At 36.9% G+C, this 7,886-nt stretch overlaps 1 long non-coding RNA gene across 1 annotated transcript; it reads left to right on the forward strand.

The window, feature by feature from the left end:
- Window positions 1-1,933: 1,933 nt before the first annotated feature.
- On the forward strand, window positions 1,934-7,446 carry LOC139121909 (uncharacterized). Its single transcript, XR_011549363.1, has 5 exons — window positions 1,934-2,084; window positions 5,262-5,342; window positions 6,115-6,275; window positions 6,514-6,598; window positions 7,286-7,446. It is a non-coding gene; the product is annotated as an uncharacterized lncRNA (long non-coding RNA).
- Window positions 7,447-7,886: the final 440 nt, after the last annotated feature.

Genomic DNA, 7,886 nt, shown 5'->3' on the forward strand with positions numbered 1-7,886 from the left:
CCAAGCGAAAGGCAGTATGCCGCTCGCAAGTGAAAGAATTGAACTTTTGCTCAAACTATCCCGGAACCTTAAATCATTCTTTTATCAAAGCAAGAATAAAAAATCGGGGGTCACGGTGCAAATTTTGGTACTGTATAGAGACAAATTATCTAACCTTTATCGATATTTAAAATTCAAAATGGCCACCATCCCTGTGTTAACTCTATGGGGGAACACCATTTTCGAAAATTAATACTGTAATTTTTTTCATAATCAAAGCTTTAAAATGAGTCCAACATGTGGTAGATTAGGAAAGCATTGTAAAAAATTGAGAGTCCAAATATCTGTCCCCGAGGCGCGTTCTACCTAAAACCCTGATTAAATCAGAAGTTCGTCCATAAGTGGATGGATCCATACATTATCTGAGAACAAGTTGCCGTGGTCTGTCAGGCGAAATCATAGTACGGCGTTTTTAACGTCAATAAAAATTATCGGTAAGATTCATGCAAACAGGCTGAAGACAGCTTATTTACGACCATCTGAGTTGTAATTCATCGACTGACAATTTCAAGGTGAACTGCAAACACCCTTCCAATCATCTTAAGATGACCATATTCTTCAACTCCTTAACAATATTCACACATGTGAAGGGCGACACATGTCTACAGTGACCTATGACACGGTAATTGGAGATTCTCATCAGTGAAAAGAGTTGAATTGGTCTAATACCCCCACCCCAACACTTCAACAGGGCGACGTTTGTATAAGTCGTTGATTGTGCGGCGAAACCCAAGACGCACTAGCTTGGAAAGAAAATTCAAAATCAGAAAAGATCTCCACCATAATGACTCGCAAACGATTGCGCATCTATCAAACAAGAATTTAAAAAGTAATAATCGCCCAATTATTTGTACGGTTTATGCTCAAACTGTGTCAATTCTACTACGGTGGCGCCATCTCTCGATTGTACAGACATTCATGTTGTAAAGCCCAGCTGAGTCGAAGAGGGCGCCTCCATATTCCAAATTGTTGAATTCTCTGTTCTTTTGTTTGACCGTCAAATGGGGACACAGTTTGATAATGGTGCAGAAGGATGTTTTTTCACTATGCGATCACTGAATAGGTGCCAAACGGTTGTATTTGGAGGTTTCCCGATAATTCAGATACGAATCATGTTAACTCGTCCTTCTATAGAGAACACATTAAATCGTCCTTCCTATTCGTTCCTGATTGACACTCTGATTTTTGTATGCCCTTGTCTTTGTTCAATATTTACCATCATACGAGCGTTGCGCGATAATGTAGATGCATTGTGTCAACGTTTCCCTGTACTATTGTATCAAGTCAACAACTGAGGCGTATAAAAAGTTTGTTACAGGTCATAGAGATGTGAAATGCCTAAATATTGTAACCCACATACCAGCCATCACGTGCGAGTTGTGTACAGACACTTTCTCTTCTCCAATGCGATTCCTGTGCACTCGACAGGAGGCACGATTTCCGTAATTTTTTAACATTTAGATCCGAAACACTTTCAGGTCTAACGTGGCCAGATCGGGCGTGCTGATAGTCAGGTGAACAGACTTAAGTTGGACATTCGTGGCCTAAAATCGTACACGTTCCTTTGTCAATTACTGTGGATACTTCGTCTTGGCCCTCTATCGTGTATTTATAATAACTTAAGTACATCGTGACAACGTTCTCATTTCCATTTCGGTTGCCTATGAACTTGACATTGGGTCTAATGGCGGACAGCTCCTACAAACTATTTTAGTAAAACGAGCATAGAGTTTTGAAGCATAAACATATTCGACACGGTTTACAACATTCTATTTTTACGTACACTGTGTAAATAAACGGGTCAGGATATGGGTGACCACAAACGACGTTGTTCATACATATTCACATTGCATGAAAATAACAGGGTAGTTTACTTAATTCACATTTGCATTTGTTAGAAAAATAAATGAATTACCCGTAACGATGCATACAAAGGTCGGTGTTTCGCACCAACCTTCTTGTATAAAAAACATTCTAGGATTTGTCATACCGACTTGTGGTATGTGTGTCTGCTTCATCAGTCGACTGTGAAGAGGAAACACCAGGTGAGATCATATTTTACAGAGGCCCAGCGTTTAGCAATTTATTCAGAATGCTCTTTTGTCGCCATGCTTTGGTCAGATGACAGCGGAGATATGTGTTTCGTTTATCGTCTAATACCGTTGGACTCAAACCAGGTATCATACGTTCTTATTTGTAACTCCCGAAGGAACCAAGGCTTTATCATACTGTTGTTATCGTTGTTGTTGTTGTTGTTGTTGTTGTTGTTATATTCATTGATCATAAATAAAAGAAATGCAGTTTTAAACCGACCATGAATTTAAACCATGATAAATGCTCAGATAGATATCACGTCATTGTATTCTTCATCGTTTCTGTCTTTAAGCAGGATTTAAGGATTGATTTGTCAGGGACTCGACGTCATTCTAGAATTTGAACCTGAATACACTCAACAGGAACATTTTACGACCGTGTAAGATCCAACCATCATAATGTTCTATATAAACAATCATTGTGTGGCACACACACAATATTATATATTATAACACGCCACATGGCACGCTCATTCCGTGTCGCGATTCGCCAGAATACGTCACGTGACGAGGAAATAGATACGTCTAGTCCCCACAAGATCGACAAAAAAGACGTCAGAGGGTATTTTTTGAAAAGCTATTTTCCTAGGAAAATAGTTCTGACCAAATTTGGAAAAATGCCCGGTCACGTGACCGTAGTGTCGTCTGCAGCTTTGCAACAATGGCGGGTGACTAGAACGTGATGTGCGTCCGGGATAGGTGACGACACATTCCCTAAAACAAATTTTCCAACATTTTCCAACATTCCAACAGTGTAGGAACTTGAACAGCTCATCGACGGAAAAGATTAAAGTGCAACTAAGGATGTCGCTAGGTATGCTTCGAATATTTTTTGAAAGAAAGTGATACCACGTATAACTGAAACCGCTGTGGAAACCAGTAAACTTGTCACAATGGATTGTTGCAAAACACATTAAAAACTATATAACAATACAACATGAGCATGTGGTGTGTTATAAAACACCTATAGCCTGGTCATTATTCGCGGCCTCGTGGCCGTGTGTTACCAGAAACACATCGCTATACCCCTCGGCCTGCGGCCTCGGGGAACAGCGATGTGTTTCTGGTAACACACGGCCCCTCGGGGTAATAGACAGGCGCTATAGCCCTCATGACCAGGCAATAGGTGTTTATTATAGCCCATACATGGGACTTTGTGCCCGAGGGCAGGTGACCATTTGCCCGACGTAAGGAGGGCAAATGGTCTCCTGCCCCGAGGGTACATAGTCCCATGTTTGGGCTATAATGTTTTTATTACATGCCTCTCTTACACAGTTTTCACTCAAAATTTTTAGATTTATTGGCAAATGATAATCCAATGCTGTATTTCCATCTTAGACGAAAATCCGTTAACAATAGAACGATTTTCATCATCGAATGGCGCAATGATATATTTAAACTACTGTTATGCGGTTTATCAATTTTTTCTGCAAAATTTTCCAAAACCAGATTTCCTGTGCAAAACATGAAATTTCGACATTTTTACATAAAAGTTGTCAAGTTGAAAATAGTTCCGGTTCACTTTTAGTCCAATGATGACTATGCGGCCCGCGACGTCATCGACGAGTTACAATTGAATCCTATGGAGCGCGCAACGTTCGATATACGAGGCATGTAATAAATACATACACCACACACACACACACACACACACACACACACACACACACACACACACACACACACACATACATATATATTCTAGTGCTCAATGCTAAAAGCAAAGCGTTGTAAATAATAACACAAATTACTTCAAGTATAATATATGTTACTTTTTATGCATCTAGCAATCATCAGCGTATACACACATAAAAAATATAATATATATATATAATATATATATATATATATATATATATATATATATATATATATATATATATATATAATAATAACAAAAATTACTTCAAGTACAATCTTAAGTTTCATGCATCCTGCAATCCTCAGACAGAAATGAAAACGCATGAAACTTAAGTAACAGATATCATTACTTTGTACCTGAAGTAATTTGTGTTATTATTTATAACGCCCTGCTTTGTATCGAGCACTATAATTTCCCATGAGGACATCTATATACTTCGATATATATATATATATATATATATATATATATATATATATATATATATATATATATATATATATATATATATATATATATATATATATATATATATATATATATATATATATATATATATATATATATATATTTGTGTGTATGTATATACACCGCTTTTATGAGGAAATGATGTGTTTGTTTCTTTATAGGCGTTAACCACACAGTGACAACGCTAAATCTACGCTATTCAAATAGATTACAAGATCTGCTCGCTCCTGTAATGTGGATTAAATATTTCTTTCCAAATTTTGGAAAGCAAGACGATTTTCTTGCTATGTGTATATAAACGGTTCCATACCGTCCTAATTTTCAATTGACGAAGTTAACAAATAAAGCAGATTCTAAACACCGCGTTTGTCGGTTTTGCAGTAGATTTGGTTTTGAATATGTGTCTTTGGTGTAGTCAGTGATTCCTTTGCATAAAAGAGTTAGCCCGGCTGGCGGTAAACCTCGCTCAGTAGAAAAGCCGTTGAGGGCGCATCACTGTACGGTGGGAAAAAAGAGTTTCGAAGCGAACGAGGGGCCGTGAAATATTTGGAACCCGGAGATATAGAAAGCTAAGAGCCGAATTTGGCTAAGAGTGTTTGACCTTTTTATTATGATTCTCAAAGCTACATTATAGTATTTATGTTAATGTTGATAAACCTGACCTCGATTTACAACATACCCAGTCCCTGTATTATTGTATTCGGAAACGGGGCAAGCAGGTCGGGAACTTGTTCGTCGATCGTTATGCGGGAAAATATTTCGTGTTGGTAGGATTGAGTAGGGTGAAGTGTTGAACGCCACAGATTACTCAAATTAATAACTTACCATTTCAGGGACGTGTTTTTCTCTTTTGAAATTAAAGTAAACCAACAACGGGAGTCCTTATCATATATTTTAGTATTTGCAATTGTTTCTTAGATACATGATCATAGATGGCGCAACCGACATTTAATTTCTCTTTAAAATAGGGTACGGCTCCTAATCAGTTTTTCCCTTCTGCTTCCATACTTTTACTATAGGCGCTGGAATGTCAGAAAATATTCAATTATCAGATTGAAAGGTGACAATGGAATCTATGCAGTCGCTGCTGCTATTTTTAGGTAAGTTCTCTGTGCGTGTTTATAGAAAGATAGAAACTTTCTGTTCCTGCGAGGTCGTAGAGGGCGTAAATCCTATTTACACTACATTGCTATGTATATTGAAAGCTCAACTTGATATCAGACGTTGCAATAAAATGATGAGCCGATAAATAAAGAAACCAATGCATAGACCAATTAAATGATATAGGGCCAGAGGAAGTAAACTCTTTGTTTTGCGTCAGCGAGGTTCCGGGGAAAACCACAACAAACATTTCTATAGTCAGCTTCTCTCTTGAGGAGATCAGTCTGATAACAGAAAGGAGCTGAGGAGAATATTTCTACGTCTTCAGTTGTAAAGACGACTCAGAACATTTAGGTATGTATTGTCTACTTATGTAGAAATCATATCAAACTGAATTGAAACTTAATGGGTATGTGTCCTGTCATCAGCCCGAGACTTGCGTGTCTTAGCCATCGTGTCTCAAAGTGATACCTGAGAAACAACATAGAGACGCACAATTTCGCATGAGTACATTTATCAGATTATATAGAGCTTAATACTTCCTTTACCCATACAGTGCTAAAAAGAAAAATAGCTTGTTTTGAGTTTGAGTTTATAAACAGTAACTATGGCAACAATATCGCACCGAAGTAGTTAGAGAACAAAAGATAAGTGAAAAAGAAAGCATCTCTACTTTATTTTAAACGTCAAGGACATGAACAAGCCTCTCTCTCCCTCCCCCTCTCTCTCTCTCTCTCTCTCTCTCTCTCTCTCTCTCTCTCTCTCTCTCAGCTTACAGCATAGTTACTACATCAGCTTTAAAATGCTACACCTGTGGTGGCGCTTTTCGTGAGTCCAGCGATGAACTGTGCGAACGTGGATTTCAAGATGTTCAACTTTACAGAGCAATTCCATGTTTAAAACTAGACGTAGACATAGACCATAAGTGCAAGGTAGGTCTGTTTCAGTGCGAACTAATAGCTGCCAAGTTTAGTGTTGGTACAGTCCAAGTGATAAAAGGACGCTGGTCAAGAATTGGCTAAAATGGCTACATAAGTAATTATCATATAAGCAATCTTTGTTCTTAAGCAGAGCTGTCGACCACATTTTACGATCAAAAATGCGTTCTTTTACTTCCGAATCGTTGAATATTAAGACAACCGTGTTTTTCACCGTTCATTTGCACCTAAGGTGACGCGGTACGAAGAGGAAGAATTCACCTGGATAAGTCGTTCATGTGCATATTCTTGCATTCCTGGATGTACTGCAGTAAATGGTAGAGACTTAATTTTACCAGTTTTACAATTTTATTTAGTGATATCATTATTGATTTGCAGACATGTATGTATGTATGTATGTATGTATGTATGTATGTATGTATGTATGTATGTATGTATGTATGTATGTATGTATGTATGTATGTATGTATGTATGTATGTATGTATGTATGTATGTATGTATGTATGTATGTATGTATGTATGTATGTATGTATGTATGTATGTATGTATGTATGTATGTATGTATGTATGTATGTATGTATGTATGTATGTATGTATGTATGTATGTATGTATGTAAATAGACAGATAGACAGATAGACAAATAGATAGATAGATAGATAGATAGATAGATAGATAGATAGATAGATAGATAGATAGATAGATAGATAGATAGATGGAGTTAGATGAGTAAGAGCTCCACTTTGGCATTCCACGATTATTACACGGATTAGAATAGATTACATCAACGAAACATTGGGTAATAAGTTAGTTTGAGGAACATTGTGTTCAAGAGTTTGTGTTTCTTAACCACAAAATCATATATATATATATATATATATATATATATATATATATATATATATATATATATATATATATATATATATATACAAGAGAGAGAGAAAGAGAGAGAGACAAAGAGAGACAGAGAATTATATCTGACCTTTGTGTTTTACTTTACAGAAACGAAAACGTGTACGAGTTGCTGTGATACAGACTATTGTAATGTCGGTAACCATGGCAATGAAGTCATCGTGAACTGCACTGTGATGTTGTGTCTGGTCATTTTATGTGCTGTATTTTATACAAAGTGACAAAATAAATCGAAATAACGATTAAGGGTGTAGCTGTTTCCAAATTTTAAGTTTGTTTTCCTTGTATATGACGCTAAAAAGGGGAAAACCATGCTTGACGATAATCTTTTATGAAGTAAATAGGATTTTTAAAGAATGCTAGCACTGAAACAACTCCTCATCGACTGTCGCACTCTTTCACACAAATTCATTATCCAAAGATTGGACCCTCTTTATACGCCAAACGTTGACGATCCAAAGGTCGTAAGATCACTCTTCAGCTTTCATTAAATGAAAACAAACGAAAGTCATGATCATTTACCTTATGGCACTTACGGTTGACATTATTTTTAGCTCATATTTGGTTTTATATATAAATACCAAAAAGAGCTTATATGATGAGTCTAAGTGTCTGTATATTTGTGGGTATGTGCGGATGTATGTCCGTCACACACAAAGGCTCCCATACCGCCAAAGCTACTGTCTTAGTA

The sequence above is a fragment of the Ptychodera flava genome, chromosome 2 (assembly GCF_041260155.1).
Source record: "Ptychodera flava strain L36383 chromosome 2, AS_Pfla_20210202, whole genome shotgun sequence".
Lineage (NCBI taxonomy): Eukaryota > Metazoa > Hemichordata > Enteropneusta > Ptychoderidae > Ptychodera > Ptychodera flava.